The following is a 21249-nucleotide window of genomic DNA, read 5'->3' as shown; positions in this document are numbered from 1 at the left end:
GGGGAGGATGGAGCTACTTTGCCATGATGCTTTCTGAGCGCAGGGGAATATAAAACATGGTAATGAGTGGGCCGGCTGATGGGAGCCTTATGTAAATCCACAGAATAAGGCCCGCTCTGGGCCGAGGTAGACATGTGTTTACACTGCTGCACTGCTGCTTTTATTGGCTCCCCTTATCAGCAAAACTTTGATGGACTTTGGACCCTGTTGTATATGCCATAAAGACTTTTAAGAAAGGCGAAGCGGCACATAGGTTTACATCGCTGGATCACAGACTCTCAACGGTGGTTTTATTTCACAGGAGCTTCTCTCTGAGCCAATGTTAGGACTTTGTAATATTGTAATTCATTTAATAGTTTATCTGTTTACTGGGGGAAGGTTCATTTTTGTTTTTAAGGACATTTATATTGTTATTAAGCGTCATCATGATTAGTAGTAATGAGATAATCATGATGGTGCTGATGGTGCTGTTAATGAGGTGTTGTCCCTGTCCTCATGAATTCAGCTTTGTTTCCTTTAATGAAGCCAAATAATCTCATTAGTTTCAACCAAATATCTCACATTGCAGGGCAATAGAGAAATACATGGTAACACATTATGAAGACATTGTTTCACTTCAGCTTTAAAAAGTGTAACTTTTTCAAAAGCAGCCATATTGTGGCTGGGCAGTGATAAAATATTTGATTATTACTTCAAATATAAGCTGTCATGTCCCTACAGTATGTTTATAAACCTTGAAAATGTGGGACAAAGAGTTTAAAACTTTCAAATAGCCTCAGTCGTCGTCGTTATCTGAGCACACTGACATGACACAATATATGTAATAAAACTATTTAAGTGCCTTAAAATGCTGAATGAAATACCTACAGTTTTATCTTACTTTGCACATTTAGAAAAAGAACCATAAACCTTTCAGGAGTTAAACAAACTCCTTAATCATTAATGTAAGAGCAGAGTGGGGTTAATAAGGATAACAAGTTACCCCCCTTTTTTCTTTTTTTTTTACCTTTTGCATGGTGGGAAACATTCTGCAAATAAAACCACAATTAAGTTGAATTTGTGTGTGTGTGTGTGTGTGTGTGTGTGTGTGTGTGTGTGTGTGTTTACAGAGGGATTCATTCACACGGTCAGATGCAGCGCGGTGTAAAGTGTTCAGTTTGATTTAAAAGTTCAAGCAAACCCAGTGAAATAAATGTTGTCATCTTTATTAAATGTAAGTTTGTAGTAGATGACGATGGCAATAGACGATGCGAACAAATGAGATGTTAAAGGCTGCAACGAATAAATTCTGAGAAGTCGGAAACAATCCGTGGAAAGAGTTGACTTCATTTCGCTGTTGATAATTTATATGAGCCTGATTTTTTTTTTCCTCGAAAGTAAAAAGTAACCTGTTGTAAGAGCAAAGGATCCTTAATCTTAAATCTGCAGAACTGAAGGTGAGCTGGATCATGACCAAGACTTTTCAGTATTAAACGCACTGGCAACATGAATTCATGTACAGATGTGGCTGCTCTAGAGCATGTTGTTATCATTTTTAGTTTGAGGTGAGAACAGAACACGCAGGTCGAAATATTCATGTTTCCACCCTCAAAGTTTCAATTATTTTTTAAATTAAACTGCAGCTGCGATGTTCACGGTCACAACATATGACACTCAGTTGCAGTCTATCCCTGTCCGTGAAGGTTATAGTATATAAACTGATGATCATTTCATTTTGGTGTTGTTGAACTGAATTGCATTTTACTCACAGGTGTTTCTATTATTTTGTCCACACCACATATATCACTAAAATACAGGGTGATGAACTAAATATGACTCAGTGTGTTGACATGTTGCTCCTTTACACCAGCTTAGGGTTTATTCTGCTCAGTGTGTTTATCAGAAATGATTTTTAAAAAATCAATAAAAACATTAAATGGCATGTTTGATGTCATTTTAAAGGCTCATCTAGAGACAGACATTATAAGCTATAGCTTCAGCTAAATGCTGTGATATGAGGCTCTGGGTCACGCTACATATTTGTACCTTTACAGATAAACATTAAATAAATGCAACCAGGTGCAGAAACATCTGTATTAGATTTAGTTTTAGTACAATTCACACAGAAATATGAATTGTGACACATTTTAAAATACAACAAATGTCAGAAAATAGTGAAAAATGTCTGTACCAAGTTTCCCAGAATTTTTGAAAAGCTAGAATCAGTCAATTTTGATATTTTTGCTTTAAAATTACTTAAATTGAATATCAAAATAGTTGCCTGTTTCTTTCTATTGATCAACTGTTTAATTAAGTTACACCTGCTGAGCTCCTTGGTTGAGAGTTTCCAGTTTTTGGAAAGATATCCAGGATTTTTCCAGGATGAAAGTAAGAGACACACAGCAGGAAGTGTGTGGTAGGGAGTATTAATATTCACTACTTCAATAAAACTACTAATACCACACCATAAAATACTCTATTACAAGTCATGTGTTGAAAATATTATTTGAGTAAAAGCATTATCAGCTAAAGTATGATTTAAGAATTAAAAGTAAAAGTACTGAATAGATAAAAATGTATCTCATTACTGAAACTGCTAATGCATAAATGTTCAAGTAGCATTTTGCTGATGTTGTTGGTTGAGATTTTGGTTACATGTTATTTTACAGCCCACAGCTTCCTGTAATTCCCTAGAAAGTAACTGTAGATTCACCTGACGTTTCCAGGGAAGAAATGGATATGCTGTTTAACGTATTAATGTCGATTGTTACCTAGATAGTATTATGGTCGGCCATGAAGATTTTAGTCAAACATTTCTCCGGAAATCAATGAACGAGAAGACAAATAACTTAATCAGAACATTGTCTGTTCTTTACATATAATTTGTACTAATTTACAATGTTTTTTTAAATCCTATAAATTATACTCTGATATAGCATGAGCTGAAAATGTAAGTGCTGCCTTTGTATGCTGTTAGTTTAACCTATATTCTCATCATACATTTTGTATGGACAAGCTTGGTAACTAGTGACTGCAGCTGTTAGATAAATGTAGTGGTGTAGAAGTATAAAATGAAGTGTAATGGAAATACAAATTAAAATACCTCAAGTACTGCACTTAAGTAAATGTCCTCATTTACATCCCACCACTGCAAATGATATCAAACCAACTCAAATAAAATAATCTTCCTCCAGACACTCAACTTTTTCTGTAAGCAAAAAACACAAAACAAAACAAAAACCAAAACAAGGCGACCACAGAAGCCACTGACCTCCCCTGTGAATATGTATGATGCTTTACAACAAGATACTTAGCCAATTATTGGTCAGACGTGTAATCTTTCAGTGTAGTATCAATGTGGTTGATCATTAGTAATACACAGGATTGCCTTAAACCCATTAGTGCCAGAGCCAATATGCTTAGTATGAGTTTGACCCTGCAGCAAATGATTATGATAATCATAATGTAACCTTTAGGAGAATATAACAACTAAAATACCCCAGTTACAATACAGGAAGAGATAAAAACACCATAAAGCTCAACTAGGTCATTAAAATTCACTGCTGAGTCTAGGAGATATTTTTTTAAAGTTCTCTATGGGAGGGTTAATTATTTTTATTATTCTGATGTTTTATTAATGGAACTTTTTGTTCTAACATCATCAAAGGCCTGATAGTTGCACCTCTCATCTAAAAGTCCATTGCTGCTGCTGCTGCTGCTGTTGCTGCTTTGGGTGTCATTAGACAGATTACGTTCTCTTATCTCCAGCTACTATTGTCGTATAAAGTTTCCCTGCTGATGCACTTACATCTTAGCTGCCCTTCGCTCTGGTGTGCAAAGCGCCAGCCGCTGTGTTGTGAGGGTAAAGTTAATAACCCAGTGGAAACAGATAAATTACAGTCTGTCTGCAGCTCTGTCATCTCTGCTGACAAGTTAATGACTCAAGTGTTAGTTTTTAGGGCCCAAAGAAACTGATTGATTTTCTTAATAACAGCATAGAGGGGGCCATTTGCTGTAGGACGCCAAACGTCTTCACACAATCACATGGGAATTTAAGTCTGAGTTAGATATTGGGTTAAAACTGAACATACTGGGTTTAAGGTAACAAAAGAAAGATCTACAATCAATGTGAGGCAGAATTTAATTTTAAATATACTCCCATTGTTGTTGTGTTAATAAATTTTCGCAATTTCAACAAAGTTCCTGATGTTAGACATTTGTCCAAATTTACAGAAATTTCATGAGAGAGAGTGTGTTTTGTGCAAGCCATTCTTCAATGAATAACATTAGTATTTAACAGGAAGACACACTCGCAGGAAAGCACAAAAACCGCAAGTCTCGCCACCTCTGGGTGACACCGCTTTGCCGTCCATTTTTTCAGGTACTTTCACATGTCTCCATTTCAAATCTGTCAACCATTAACGACAAATAATAACAAAGCAGCAAAAAGTTTATCCAGTACACAGACCTGTTGTGAAAGCAGCCTGTGCACTGGAGCGCAGCGAGGAACACGCACTGCCCATTATGTTTTCACACAGATCTGTGACACACAGGTTGAGCAACCAGATGGGACAGGGACCATCCGGGCCACCCCCCCACCGGGACAGTCTACCTGTTCCTGTAAGTATACCTGTCCGTCCACCTGCGGGAAGACCAAGCGCAGAGCAGCACTGCAATAGTTTTAGGGTGTACTAAACTAAAGAATAAGGATGGTGATTGTACATGTTTCTTTTTGTCAACAAATCTCATGAAAAGAAGTACGTTTCTTGTATTGTCTGTGTGTTTTATTCCTATGTGCCATGAAACTCCACTGTTATCCAAAGAATGTTAGAAACACATGAAACAGCCAAACTGTTCCACTGGATGACATCCTCCTTTATCACAATGAATGCAGGCAGCGTAGTTCATTTTGAGTGAGTCCCACAAATACACTGTCCTGCTGCTGTAAAGATTCATTGGGCCTCGTGTGAGAACTAGTCGTATGAACAGATTTATTTCTGGAAAAGGCATGTATGAGCGATGTCAAAGAATTTGCAGCACTCACCAGTTTTCTTTTTACTTATGAACAAAATGGTGGCCAAGACCTGTCGTTGAGAGTCCTCATTGGAATTAATACAGAGTTTAAATATGACACCAAATTTGGTATAACTAGAAAATGTTTTTAATTAAGGCAAACTTAATATTCTGTTTGCCATATTGTCATCATCATGGCTTGAGAGGTTTGGCAGATTTGGTCGCAGCAGCTAATACGTTTCAGTAGTTGATAGAAAATCCTTCCATGTTTTTATTCAGGTTGATGTCCAGTATCTTCTTATCTTTTTTTTTTCTACACCTGCTGTGCTCAGGGCCTCAGAAGAAATGAGCCAGCCCTACTCTGGCAGAACTAATTTTACTAGAAGGAGGTTACAAAATATTGACTCCTATGCAAATGTCTTGAGCCCAGGTGTCCAGTTTACTTCTTTAGATATGTTTATGCCACCCCCAGCAGCTGGAAATGGAGGCTAGACCAGTGAAGATATTAAACTGGTGCAAAGATTACAAGGTTAATCTAACAGCACCTACTCTGATATTATTTCACAGAACAGGAAAAACATTTTGTTTGTTTTGTGCCTTTTACTGATATCTTAATAATGGTGCACTGTTTGGTGAACTATATATTGTTTCTTCAACAGAAACTGGAAGTCAAATAAGTGAAATGACTGGTTACGTGTAAAACCAATCTAGGAAATCCTCACAGTAAAACAATAACAAGAGGGAGAAAGAAAGCGATTATACCTCTAGCGTACACTGAATTAAGATTGTTGTCTTTTTTCATTTTACTGAGTAATCCAGCGTCAGCCTGTTCTCTGTGTCACTGTAATACTTTCAACCAAGTGAGTACTGATGCTGGGTCAAGGTGTGCTTGGCTGCCTCCAGTGTCTTCACTGACCTGTCAGTGACCTCTTCGCTCCTCACCCCACAGCCTGGTCGGTGCACGGACTGGAACATTTGGAAAGCGAGTGAAATAAAAAGGGCAAGGGCTACATGCCGTGTGCGTGAGGTTCAGGATCCAGCGGCCATGTACCGTTCCACAGACTGAGCTGGACCTTAACCTCAACCTGACTTCACCAGTGGCTCATCTCTTCCTCTCAGAAACTGAAGGCGATTGTTTGTTGTTGGAAGACGTGTAAAATAAATGTGAATTTTGTCCGCATTTTAAAACTGTTGACTTAAAGGAACTGCCTGACATTAAGTCGTTCTTATATTCTCATGGTCCTTTGTTCCCCAGATATGGCACAACATGGGAACAAAACATGACAAAGGACCCTGTGTTGCTACGGTTGTATGTTCCCAGTTTTACGTGTGTGTTCCCAGGGTCCTATGTTCCCCAGCTCAAAGTTGTCACACATAGCTCCTGGATAGCAATGTAGAATTCTGAAAACTGTCACTTTTGGCTCCAACCAGCCTTTTATTCTGGTAACAACAGGATAAAAATAGGTCTCGCACAGGCTTTTTTGTGATAACAAATCTGTGGCTCTAGCAAATACGAAACAAAGAAAGAAATTATTTAGCTGACTCCTGGTTAGCACGCTACACTGCAGAGATTTTGTGTTCAGTCATGAAAACAATCAAGTGTGCAAAGTCACCAATGACTATTGACGTCTAAGTTTAACTGATCGACATCTACAGCAATACTCTTGAACTTACTGAGCCTGATTCTGTCAGTTTAAGCTGCTGACTATGAATGATAGTCGCTCCCTATTTCAAGCCAATGTACCATCAAAATGATTTGGATAGAGCTGGGCATGCAGTGTCCCTCTGTCTTTATGCTAAGCTAACAAGCTTCTGATTGTAACATCAAATTTAAAACTTCTTATCTGACTCAGAACATGAAAGCAAATAAGCACATTTCCCAAAATGTAAAACTATTTCTTCATAAGGAGGAAGTGGACAGTGTTGACATGGGACTAACAAAAGATAAAATAAGAGAATAAACTTTTAAACCTAACCTAAAATAGGAACAATAGATTAATTTGGTGTGTGTCTTTTGTTAGTTTTAAATGATAGTGATCTGTACAAGAAAAATATCTTGATGACTCAACTAGGAAGTGTCAGCAAGAAAATAAAAGATTAAAGAAAGAGTCTTATAGTCTAAAGATCCCTACTCCCAGTTGCCCTTCACACAAGACCTCATTAATCATGCAAAACCCCTGGCCATTTTATGATAATTGTCAGTCATAAATCCATCAATCCATACCATAGTGCTCAGACTTTTCCACAAGTGCTCTGATTGTGTCACAGTTTCTCTTCATCAGTTGGAGCAGCAGCTTTGATCTCTATCAGCTCAGTAAGATTTCATCACCACACCCATGAATCACAGGAGGATGGCTGAATTGTGGCACACAGACAGGGAGAGACCATTTTTTATTTGTAGTTGACTGATACCAGCGAGGGTAAGGAAGAGGAAAGTGATGGAGGACACCAGCGTCCACCCGCACCTCCCAATTCATAAACATGACCTGTGGATGATCTTGCACCAGGGGAGCAAGCCCGGGGAAGCCTGCCAGTCAGTGACGGTGTGTGTTACGTGCAGCCACGGCGTTGGCCCTGTCAATATGCACTGCGGCAGGGTGTGTGTGTGTGTGTGTGTGTGTGTGTGACAGAGTGTTTCTTTGGGTTTGAATCAGACCCAAGACTTGAAAGTTTCTGAGCTGTGTTTGCTCTTCATGCGCGAGGTGTGTGTGTACAGTCGGGGATTGAGCTTTTCCTCCTCTTTTCTTTTGTTAGATCATGTCAGATCAGAGCAGCTTTGAGGTTTGGCTGTTAGTCACCGGCACTGCAAACTGGGCTCAGTGATAGTTTGATTATGTCTTAACGTCTTTCATATGTGTAGTATTTTTTGTATTTTCTTGGAATGACAAAGCAGCTGATAAGAAATACAGAACAGACACAATGGATTTGGGATTTTCCATCATGTGAAGCTTGTGTTTCTAATTTAATGTAAATACCGTGATGCAGCATTTTGTTCCTCAGGGCAGCATGACCACCTGAATCATGTACACCCCCCCTCCCTCCGCTTTCAGCCCAACAGTCAACTCTCTGATACTCCCACACCTTTACTGTTACTGAGCCAAGCTGCCAAGACAGTCTTCTTCATGCATTCGTTATACAAAAAACACTCACTGTGTCCCCTAATAGCTCCCATTGTCTTCAGAAACAGAAAGGAGATATCTGAGGGCAAAGGTCATGAACCCTCTGCAGTTCAGCTTTAGGACTATTACAGCCAGCATCACCTGTGGAGCCTCTCAGGGCCATAACCAGGTCACCTATCTTCCAGCTCACCTCTGCACCCCACCCTTACACAGTTTCAAAACCATAGTCTTCACTGAAAATTCACACATTTCTGTGATTTTTTAGGCTTGGTCCCTTGAAATCAGAGTCTGGATTAGGTTGCTAGAGGATCTAGCTTTCAGATCTCAATACAAGAATAAAAGTCTCCACAGCAGCAACAAGTGTTGCCAGACTGGACTAACATTAAAGGAGTCCAATCAGCTGAGAGCTGAGTCTATTGCCTCCTAATTAGTTGTAGTAAACTGAAATGACATTGGGTTTTGACCAACGTGTAAAAGTCTGTGGGCCCAGCAGGGTGGATTCAGTCAACCATCCACAGCCACAGCATGTTGCTGAGCTTCTGAACTCAGAGCCCCGTCGGTCTTAATCCAGCCCTAACATGAGAGGAGGGGCTGATTTACTTTTTGAAAACAAAAAGTATCCAAAATGATCACAACAACACCTGAAATAGTTATACTGAAATGTTTTCATCACTGACACTGTGAATCAGGCTGTAAGAAGTATACAGGGCCAGTGGCGCAATGGATAACGCGTCTGACTACGGATCAGAAGATTCTAGGTTCGACTCCTGGCTGGCTCGACTTTTCACCAGTCTCATTGTATATTGTTTATACAATGACAAGAAAGACTATTTGACTTGATTCCCTCTCTGGAGTATCAAAAGTTGAGTTGATATGCATCTTAATAATTAATTGACAAAGCTAATGGATCAAACATGGACATAACTCTCTGACAGTGTACAAAGAGAACATAACACTTATTGCTCTTCTTGGGATATCATACAAATGCTGTGAAATATGTTGACTAGATAAACTGTATTGCACTAATATATAAAAATGTATCCCAGCTTTTCAGGTGACATCAAATCAAAGTCAATAACCACATCATATTGGTAGTGTTCTGATGTGTGTGTGTATATGTGTGCGAGTGTTTGTAGCTGATGATGATCTGCTGGTCGTCCTCCTCCTCCCAGCTGCTGCCGGTGCTGCTGCTTCTCTCTCTCCTGCTGCTGGTCAATATTGACTCAGGGATCGAAGCAACAGCCACTTTGTCAAGTATACAGGAGGGCAGACCAGCTATCTCTATGGCATCAGGTGAAAACACAAAAAGGCCGGTCATCATATGTCAGAATGAAAAAGACTCTACAATAACCCTGTGCAAGATTTTTAAATAATTAATAATTAAATTGCACCACTGAATCTCTTGAAGTTCTGACAGTAAATAATAAAAAAAAAAGGTTTCTTTTCAAAGCTATTAAATTCCACAGAAACTGTCTGTATGGTCTTTTAAAAATGAAGGTTTTACTATGAAACAAAGAGTAAAGGAGCTTGAGCAAATAAAATGCTGAGTATGCAAGGTTTCTCTGCAAGTGTTATATTTTAAATTTCATTAGATTTCAAATATCCATGCAAAAAACATGCAAAAAGCTTTCAGAAACAATTTTCTCGACCACTAACACAGGCAAAGATGTTCACAGCAGCGTCACAGTCAAACAGATTGACTCTGTGGAAGTAAATGAGCCAAAAAGCACACGCAGGTACACTGAGGCATGAAAAGAAACCTGCACTCACACAACAGCAACACAGTTGTTTCTGAGGTTTAACTAGATGTGGTGTCACCATTGATGTGTTAGTACAGGATTGGTAGGAAAGACGGAAATATGTTCCCCTGAAAATGAGTGGAGCAAAACTGCTAAAGGTTATTGCCTCAGCTGGAATCAACAGACTCACAGTTTTTTGTGAGTTTGGAGATGAAATCATTCGAGCAGGAACTTCCAGCCTCTCACAGTTCCTCCTGAAAGCATAACTGTACCCAAATGTTTCCAACAGTGTGCAAAGTATGAAGATATTCCATCGACCTGTGCAGAGAGACCACATTTATTCCCTAGTTATCTATTAGTGACTGTTAAACAGTTCAACTCTGAGAGAGATTTGCATGACTCTAACACTAGCTCCTGAGCTCCATAATTCCTGAGCTGGACGCCAGTTCCATACCAGTGGTTCATTTTGCATAGGTCTGTGGTGAAAACACAGAAACATAGGACTCTTGTCTGAGCAGCAGGATCTGACGCTTTGACTTTCCTCTGAACCTCGTGTTGAACTCACTGCTGTCACCTAGTGAAGGATTGGACAAACAGCTTCGAGCAAATCATGCAGATAAGTCCACTGAACTTCATGCACACACACTCAGGCATGCATCTGCAAAACTACCGTTCATGATGTTTCTCTCCTTTTTTTCTGTCAATCAATTCCAATTCATTTTCTTAATTCTCATTGGGGAGTTTTATCACACTGGCTACACCATGTGTGCCCACAGCACGCAACAATAAAGCTGAAACACACACATTCACGCTCAGTATCACCCTTGACCTTATTTTGATCAGACAAACTGTGCCAGGTCCAAGTAAGGTGTGTCACTGTGCAATAAATCTCCTGAGAAAAGAACATGAGTGAATCAGATCCAAGCAGTTAGCTGCTACGCTCAGCGAGAAGACAAACAAACGCCTACAAGGAAGAGTTTGTGACGAATTATGGCATGATAAGAAGTCTCTTTATTTAGCAGTGCATTTGGAAACGAGTCTGGAATGTAGTTATCAGGCATTTACTTTGTCCTTGTTAACATGCATATTCTGTGTGGACTCTTTGTTGTACTTTGCAGAAAAAATCTTTGCAATTTATAGTATGGCTTCATGGAGCTTTATAGTGAGTTTCAGTTCATTGTTAAGTTGCCACAACTTGACTGTTTTAATTCACTTTCACTGCTCTCATAGTGTCATCTCTCTAAGAACATGCTGTACACAACTTGCTCAGCATGAAACAGCAACTAGCATAGTGGAGCATTTAGCAGATGAACAGCAAATGTTTCTCTCAGGAGTTGGTAGAGACCAAAAACAGAGCCTAAAAGTGCTTCTTTACTTTTTATAGTGTTGAGTTATAATAATGTCATGTTCGTTTGAGGTTTGATTTGTAAACTCTTGATCTGCAAAGTTACTATTGCATTAGGAAAGGGTAAAGTACCATGAAATGGAAATAGTCAAGTAAGTAAAAAATACCAAAAAAGTTAACCTAAGTACAGTACTAGAGTAAATAGGTGTACCCAATAGGTGTATCTAATAAACTGGTAAACAAGTGTTTTTTCCTCATGAAAAAGATTTGTATTTGTAGTTTTACATTATTCAACTAAGTGTTAAAGGAAGCAAAACAATCAAATAAGATTACAATTAAAGAAATTCAGGTTAAACTGTTATTTACCACAAGCACCAGCTCAAATGAACTAAAACAGGTTTCACCATTCACCAAATATTTATACATAAATCTGCCAGGTGTTACCAGTTTCATACTAACTGAATTAGCCAACTGTCAGGACATGGTCCAATAATGATATAAACTGAGAGGACTTTAAATTACATTTCACAAAAAACATAGTATACCTCAAATTACAGAACATTATGCTAACAATGTAACCTAAATGACCAAATGCTCTTGGTTAGCTTAGTTTAATTGATATTTCCCAAACTCTTAACACTACATGAATGTGCATATAAATAAAACAAAGTCATACACAGGTTTACAAATGATTAATCAAGTTACTTTTGTTGATTATGTTAACTCATGATGCTACAGTAACCTGTTGTTTACACAGTTACTTAAATCTATACCTTACATTTTAATGGCGCTGCCCCTTTTAGTAAATCACTATTTTGAAATGAGATAGTAGTTGCTAAGAACTTTACACACAAACTTGGTGAAAGATTTATGGATAGCTGGTGCCACCCAATTCAGATGTTCTAAACCAGTTTCTGTGGGACACCTAGGGACAAAGGTGTACCCAGGAGTCAGCAGCAGACTACATGTGAGTTTGATCTCCGTTCATGGCTGCCTCCCTGCCCGGTGTTTTTCTTTCTCCTTGTCTGCGTGATTACAGATTCAAAAGTAATTACTTGCTCGGCTTCCTCTGCGATTAAAAGGCAGGTTCACAGCACCCTGATTAATGCACAGGCATGCACGTCTGCCATTAGCAGCCATGAGAGGATGGAACGTTCTGACTGAAACCTTGCAGAACAAACACACAGACTGCTGTCAAAGCCTGTGTAAGAATTACACAACATGAGCATAGACACAAAAGAAAATGCGCACACAGGCACATACACTCAGTAGAACCAAATCAAATTTATTTTGCACTTGTACTCTATCAAATCCACCTTTATTTTATCATTTCATTTTTCTGTAGAATTCAAGGTAAAGTGCAGATGTGCTTAGAAGGCAAAATTAAATCCTGATTCTCCACAATAAGTTGTCAGTGATGGAAAAAAGGAGACATTCCATATTATATGTACTTTTACTGTTGACTGTGTTGTTTTACTACTTATATTTTAGTCAAAGACAAGGGTACTCATACACATAAAACCACCAAGTATAAAACCCCTGATAAGCTGTAAACAATCAAATCTAAAAACACAAATACCTCTGAGTTAAATGTGGGCTGTTATACTGCTGAGGATGCTTTTAAATTAATTTCTTCCTCTTAAATACATGTAAACGTAAGAGTGAAGTCTCCTCTCCCTCCTGTCATTATCCAACACCCATAGATTTTTATTTTGGCCATAAACACACCAATAACACGAAAATGTGACAGTAGCTACAATGACCTTTACTGCCAAGATTATTTTTTCTGTCAGCAATTTATTTGCCTGGTCTGACAGATGCAGTAGCAGGTTATCTGTCCAAGTCTACGAGTTGTTTTTATTTCTTTCTTTTTTCTTTTTTCTTTTTTTTTTTTTTTTGTTAACAGTTAATGTATAACAGAGTGTGCAAGGAATCAGCACATTTCCTTTTTACCTCATACGCAGATCGATGTTGGTGTGGCTTCGCTGCGAGGGAGCTAAATAGGATCATTGTCAGGACAGACAGACACAGTAACACATCTCATTCTGCCTGATAGATAGACGTATTAGAGGAAGACATAAACCTACAGATGCAGTCACACAGTACTGGGGATTGTTAAGAGGAAACTGAGGCAAAACAGTTAACACTACTAAGACCTGTCATCTTTCTGACACAACTGTCAGTTTGTCATGATAAGCTCCAAGCTTTCAATAAGTGTATGACCTGTTTTTACTGTAAACATGAACTTTGATATGAAAGGTCTCAAAGGAGCTCCTCTGAATTTACTTTGCTTATTTAAGTCAGCTTTTGAACAATTAAGATTCTGGCCCTGTGCCACCTAATGCAGAACCTGAGTTATCTATTATTTCATGAGTAAAGAGAAAAGCTTCACACTCAGTCAACCATGGCGTCTGTCTTGTCCCCCTGTTACTGCTTAAAGCGCCTACAGTTCTTCTCTGTGTAATCATCAGAATATGACAGAATATTCTGGTAAACCAAAACCCCTGAAAACCCTTGCTTTGTATCCTGTTTATGTTCTTTGGCCACTTTTTGATCAAATTATAATGCAGAAGATACATAATTTGCTTCAGTGGTTTCAAATCACTGAGCAGTCAAAAGATAATTAAAGGGATAAGAAAGAATTTCACTTGAAATAAAAATGAGCATCCTTTCACCTCTTTGGGCCTTTAAAAATCTGGTATTTGAAACATTTAAAAAAGAATCAGGACTAAAGTTTACAGCACTTTAGCAGCTCCGTGAGCTGTATTTACATTGCATTCATGCATATCCTTTAAATTGTATTTTACGAGCAGCCGATTGAGAAAAAACATTCATGACAGCCTCCTGTTCATAATTCAGTCGGATTCATTGGGAATTTCTGACACTGTTATCTCCCATTTGGTGAAATCAACTGAGAGGAACTACAGACATTTCAACAAACTGTTGCAAGAGTGGCTGAAATACACCACCACTGAAAACAACAAAACAACACTGCTGTCGATAGAGCCACACCACTAACATGGCAAAATTCCTATCGACATAGCCTTTTTATAAGTTCCAAAAGGTGTTGGAGCCACTGGTCTGCTTTGACTGAAAACACTCAACTCTTGTCGTGGTGTTTTATTTTGAAAATGTAGACAAGAACTTGGATTTTTGAACAATCTCAGCTGCCAGATCACACTATTTCTCCACTGTACTAATAAAAATGTGTCTTCAATAAAAATGTGTACCTCATTGTTTTATTCTAAATCAATAAGTACCTACTTCTGTCACCTCTAAGTTATTTATTGTCCAAATTCTCTTTAAAAAATGGCAAGAGTCTGAGCCTTGCAAGACATTTGACATGGTGTTGATCACCATGTTCATAGTTCAGGCAGATTAAACTGACAGTGTAGTCTAGTTGGAGATGGTGCCAAGAGAGCTGCACTCAGAAACCCATTTTCCAGAGCAGCCCCCACCACCACCACCACCACTCCACCAGTGGACTCTGGCCCTCTGTCTCCACGCTCCTCTGCTCATCCCTAAAATTAATTCATCCGCACATCTCTGTCCCTCCAACACCACATTAACCCCGACCACAGGAGGCATCCTGTCGGAAAAAAATGTCCCTCTCTGGCTTCACTGTGAAACATCAGTTTGACCTTTCCACCTCAGACCCCCTCTCTACTCTTTTCCCACCCTCGCACTCAGCCCCTCGTTGGTTTACTCGTGCTCCATCTAACATTGCAACATGGGCTACATGCTGGTACAGCTCAATGATCTTGAGGATCGAATAGAAACCAGCCAGGTGTGGGCAGAAAAGATTTTAAGCAAATATCAGTGCATTAACAGCATTAGTCATTTTCCATCTGGGATATGAAAATTCACATAAAATTAAGCCTACTTACACCCAAAACATGTCAGTTGTTGCCATGTAGCTGTGAGGAAGACTCAGTTTCAGAAGGGTCACGCCACACTGGCTGCTTTCTGGAGGACAGAGAAACTGTAATTGGGGGCCATTAGCTGTTGCCCAAGACCAGTCATGCAGGGTCAGTTTGTAGATTGAGACATGGTGACTGCACAGTCCCACCGCCTGTATCTGTGTCCCCTACCTGTGTGACTTCCCCACCCCTTCGACCTCCTCCGACCTCCCTCACCAAACCCCTTGCATGACCCCCTCAGTCCACACACACACACAAACACCACCACCACCACATACCTCCCCATGTCCTTTGGTTTTTGCGTTGTTGTCAAACAGACCTTGAATGGAGTCAGGGACGGCAAGACCCAACAACAATCAAATAAAAAGTCACTTTTATAACTGCGTTAAAATTCTGTGAGGGCAATCTAAACCCCATCAGTTACCTGTCTAAGAGCACCTGCAGGCTTTGTTGTGAGCAGGATTAGCTCTAGTTTACCTCTGGTTGTATCTGTAGTAAATAGAAGTCAAGTAGAAAATTACCATTGTAATTGCAATAACAATATAATTTCTGAAAATTTGTCTATTAACTTAAGTAATACTCAAAAATAGTTAGCTAATGAGCAAACTAGCTGAATTCTAATTCAGCTAGTTAGCTAGCTAAACTAAGCAGAATTAAGTTTCTTGCTGAAACTCAACAGTTAAGCTAAACTAAGATAGACTACAGAGCACTCCAGCGGAGGAAAGCAGTGGTAGTGTTTTGCTTCTTGTTCTATTTCCTCTTTTCTTCTTCTGAAGTTAGCATGCTAAACAGCTAGCCCCAGCCCCGCTGGTCCCATCTCATCACTTTCCAATAGCTACTCAATATATTGTCCAGACTGTCCTGAAGAAGTAGCACTGCTCACGAAGACGTATTATAACCTCTTATAAACGTAATGCTGGCTGAAGTTCTTGGCAAACAACCATCACCACCACCCACTCCTGGTAAGAAACCATGCTTGGTGGCAGAGAAAACTTCCAAATAGCCCCTTTAATAAGCACTGGTAGAAAATGAGTAACATTTGATATTGAAGTACAGATTATTCTCATATCAGCAAATTCCCAATTAAATGAACAAATGTGGCTGTTCCTCAGAATATGTAGGTGCTACATGAAAATAATGAAAACACATCTTGACAAAGTATTTTTAAGTTGAGTTCATAAATTCTGTTTTTTCAAAAGAAGTTGGAAAACCTGCTCATGGGGTAAGTTATTTAATATTTTTCCCAAGCAAATTGACTTTTTGTGTAGCTGTCTTCATTCATTCATTCATAGATAGTAGACATTTGCTGCAATAAAATAACATAGGGGGAAATAAAATCTTTCTCCAGTGACAGAATGCCCCATTTGCCTGAAGATTTTAAGCTTGAATGCAGTGCAGGAGCCCCCCTGCAGCCACAGAGCCAGTGAGTGAAGCTGGAGTTTCACAGTCCCTCTCATAAAGAGTTGCCCTTCTTTATGGCCTTATTGCCCAACATCACATGCCTTCAGTGCTGGGATATGATCTGAGATAAGGCAAGAAAGTACTGAAACAAGGCCCACTCTCCTCCTTCCTCACGCTGCTTATTCAGGTAAATGATCAGGATGGGGAACATGCTGAAGTTTGGTTTTTAAACTTTTGACGGATATATAAATTAAAACATATGACTGAACTGAATGAAATAAAGTTTGTGTCACATGGTTTCCTCATATAAAGTGTTGTAGGTGGTTTTTCACAGAGAAACTAAGACAACTTCAAGGTCTGAATTACTGAGATGCCTATTGCGTACAGGTTTTATAAATCAAGTCTTTATGATAAGCTGATTACCTTATCCTTGAGAGCAGCGCACAGCGAGGGTAGTAAAGGTGCAGGATTACGAGCTGATGGTCCATAAAGGGTTTGGCTCAGATAAGATGGTTTGTGGGAGAGAGGGACAAAAATTGTGACTTTATGTCAACAGAAACCAAGATTTCTTATGGACAATCAGGCCACCTATATATTACTGCAAAACACCTGAATATTTGGACACATTATTTGATTTAGGAAACAATCACAGCATTCAGTTTTACCAGGAACAAAGTTGCATTTATGTGTTTCAATTAGTGTCTGGGCAGACAAGGCCATAAAAACACTGTGGCCCATGAAAGGCAGCCATTTCAACCTTTAACCTGCTCCTCACTTAGTCATGCAGGATGTTTGCTAAGATGTGGAATGACATTAAAACTGAGCGTTATGTACTGTGTGCAAAAGTATGCTGCTTTTGTAACTAAAAAATACACTGAGATATGAAGTTCAGCATCTGTACCAGAGGTTATTTCTCTCTGATGCTCAGCATTCCCTTACAATTTTGAGTCAGAAATGAACTTCATATGTACATTGTTATGCCAGCAATCACAATGAAATGCCTCCCCGCTGAGTTCCACCTCTCTAATCTTCAGAATGGCTCTATTAATGAGCCTAATGGCATATGAGCGATACCACACCTGAGTGAAACTGCATGGGGTGACTGCTTCAGCAACTTCCCGCATTGCAATGCAAACCTCCATGGCTGCAATCCATTCAGAGGAAACCATTAGAACAAACTGCTCTCAAGTGCAGCAAAGCAGACCGGGCACGACCATTTATGAACCAAATCACCTCTGGGTGCCCTACACAAGGGCAAAGCATAGACTGCCTACATGCAAACTGTCACACTTTTCACAGTGCTGTACTGTGGGTGAAGACATGGAGAAACAAAAATGTATTTATTATTATTTTTTTGTCTTCTGTCCTGTCTAATCAGTAATTATTAATAGGATGTGGTAGGAGAACTCTAAGTTTCCCTTTACTCATGGGAAATTCCACTTTTTCTGCAAAATGTCCTGTTACACTTCACAGGTAGCCATCAATGAAAGTAATTCTGATACAAAAATAATAACGTGAGCTTTGCATAACAATAAATCTACTGTACTATTGACTGTGCAATCAATTGAGCTTGAGAAAAGCATTTTCATTCAACCTGATTTTTTGCTGATACAGACTGTACAGTAATACTGACATTTATTCTGAGCCACACAATGCTTTATTATTCTCCCATGATATCTTCATTCTTCTGATCAACACATCAAATAAATGTTTAGGACCACAACATGTTCAGCCAGGAAACTTTCCTGGTTTATTGACCTCTGTCAAATATACTGTGTGTGGCATTTCACACAAATAAAAAACGAAAAGAAAACTGTTCGATATGTCAATATAGTATTGTCACCAGAAGATGTTACTGATACCACAAAAAATCAAGAATAGTGTCATAAACACTAAAAACTAAATGAAACCATAGCTAAATACTCATTTAATGTTAAAAACAAACTTTTAATAATTTTGCATAGAACTCAGTTGTGTGCTATGTGTTGTGCAAGAGTGCAACTATTGTCATTTTAAAACAATAATTCACTGCAAATACAATTAAAATCTCAAGCCTGACCACTTCAGAAAGTACTGTCAAGTTTTAGGCTATGGCTTAGACCAACATAGAGCCAAGTGGCTCTCATATGTACATCAAAACAGGGTAAGAGGGACAAAGAGATAGAGAGAGATTTGTCATAAAGACAAAGGTTTCCCTCATGTGGTGAAAATTGGAAGTGCATAAACCCAAACTCAGGCAGCAAATCAGAAAATAAATAAATGTATTATTTTGTGATCTTTGCTTCTGTAGCAATCGCAGGAAAAAATCCCTCATTTAATCCTTTGTTATCAGGGACATTTTTATTAAGTTTTGCCAGTTTCTCGTGCATTGACTTTTGTCTTTATGTAGCACCTTTTAAACTGTCCTTACACACATACCTCACATGCATGGTGTCTTTTTTCAGCACAGCCTCAGCTACAACTTAACAAGTCAGTTAACAAATTATGAAGCTGCAACAACCTCAAAATATAAGAAAAATGACACAGACAACTATGAAAACTTACTAAATCTTTAGTCATAACCACTGAACATATTATTATTATTGTTATTATTATTATTATAACCTTTCAGGGTTGTAAAAAATATTGTTTCACTATTCCCTCACAATAATACAACAACAACAAAATGTAATGTGGTTTTATCTAAACTTGTGTTTTGTCTTTTTCTTTGAAAGTCTATCTATGTATCCACTCTGCAAATGCATGAGTAAGCTGAACCAGGGAAACATAGGAGGCATGTTGGTGTATATGGTAGACTGATATCTCTGGTTCTGGTTAGGATTTTTGCAGCAGTATTCTAAACAACATGCAGACTAATGATAGGATGACTGGGGTATAGACTGTAAAACTAACCTAAAAACTAATCAAGCTTCAATGAGATGAATGTGTGGATCAAAATCTCTATCAGATGAGAGAAATAAGATGATACAAAAATCCTCATTTAATTTTTAAAAGTTTCACCAGGCAAGCATGAAGATTTGAGAGACTGGTGGAACAGAATCTGTGGGTTGAGCTGGAATGTATAACTGCGTATCATCAGCATGACAATGACAATGAATCAGTTATTAATAATATTACCCAAAGATAACATTAGAAGAATAGAGGGCCTAGGATGGAGCCTGGATGTACACCACACCACTTGTTGTGATAGTTCTGTTCAACAATAGGAATACAACCATAACAAAGCTGAACCCTGGATGGATATCTGATACTGACGATGAATATTTATTTATTCTTTATGCTTTTATTTGGTGGTTGACAGTCCAGACAGACAGGAAACAAGGGCAGACAGAGGGGTATGATGTGCAACAAGGGCCCCCGCTGGTTGAAGTGATGTGGTATTTGTTTTAAGTATGTGGATGCCAGATACACCAAAGACAAAAATTTAATGATGTAAATGTTTATGTTTAGGCTGGGTATGTGTGTTTCTTGGCTTTAAGCCAGTTTAATAATGATTTCAGGCCTTAAAAGCTATTGATAACATAGAATTTTGTTTTGATACCAAGTATGAGCTCGATCCATAAATTTTAACACTCAGTGACCAGGGGCTCCTGCTCTGCAACAAACAAAAGTAGTATAAACAAAAGTGAGAGAAAGTCAGGGTGTTTTCATTCTTTGTTATTTTGTGTCTATGCATTTCATACAACTGTCTGCAAGAGTGCAACATACTTCTGCAGCCTCCAGTGGAAATCAACATTGATAAGAATATAGAGAGGAGAGAGAATACAAGTAAATAAAACAAGGACATGTTCATTTTCATATCTCTATGGTTCCCCATGTGTACTGTATTCTTAATTGGAATTATGTCATGTTCTAGAAGAAACAATATTTTGATGCTCTTTCAATTTTTCAACCATTGCAACAGGAAGATATTTTCATTTTCAAGGATTTTGATGCAATGACGCATACACAGTTGATTTCCCGAGACAATAACACCATGTACTTCAACCTACACACCATGTAATGTTGGCCATGTGTCCAGTTGCTGCTATTAACATATTAATGTGGCACTTTTTTCCCTTTTTTTTATTGACATCCCTGATGTTTGAGTCTGACTCATTTGCCTCCTTGTTATTCCAGTGTTAAGTCCGCCCACTGGTCATCTCACAGTCTATGAGGCATCTGCAGAGCACAAACATTCACCGCATCAATGAGAGCCACGCTCCTAACAAAATAGGAGGGTATTTTCAGCCTGGGCCAAAACAACAGTCTGTTTGGTGCAGTTCAGGTTATTCAAATATGAGCTGAAAAGAGCCTTTTGAAAGCATATGGGTAAAAATATGTCGCAGTGAAAGGATCTTTTTTAGATCATTCAGAGACAAGGATTTGAATGTGAATGTCACAGTCTGATGGAAACCAAAAAGTGTGAGATAGAGCTGGATTTGAAACTGCTCTAAAGCCACAAGAAAGTTATCAGGTAGAAAAAGGTTCAACAAGAATACAATCTCCACTGGAAACCCCCCCAAAACATCAATCTGTCTGTCAGTTTCTAGGCCACAGTTCAGATACATCAACTGAATTTTTATCATCTAATTGATGAAACTTAATATCATACATTCAGTCAAACAAATGTATCTTTAATGTCACGCAGCATGGGTTAGTTTCTTCATCCCGTCAATTATCTGTGTGATCTACATGTGAATGTGCTCTGACCATGAATTACAGCTCCGTGTGGGAAGATGGATGAAGGCAGC

General features: G+C 38.7%; 1 non-coding gene across 1 annotated transcript; it reads left to right on the top strand.

Moving 5' to 3' along the window:
* The first annotated feature begins 8817 nt into the window (after positions 1 to 8817).
* trnar-acg (transfer RNA arginine (anticodon ACG)) lies at positions 8818 to 8890 on the top strand. Its single transcript has one exon. It is a non-coding gene; the product is annotated as a tRNA-Arg (tRNA).
* The last annotated feature ends 12359 nt before the right edge of the window (positions 8891 to 21249 follow it).

This window comes from Lates calcarifer, linkage group LG21 (genome assembly GCF_001640805.2).
Source record: "Lates calcarifer isolate ASB-BC8 linkage group LG21, TLL_Latcal_v3, whole genome shotgun sequence".
NCBI classification, from domain to species: domain Eukaryota; kingdom Metazoa; phylum Chordata; class Actinopteri; family Centropomidae; genus Lates; species Lates calcarifer.
Note: the sequence above shows the minus strand (reverse complement) of the source record. Positions and strands in the feature narration are given on the sequence as shown.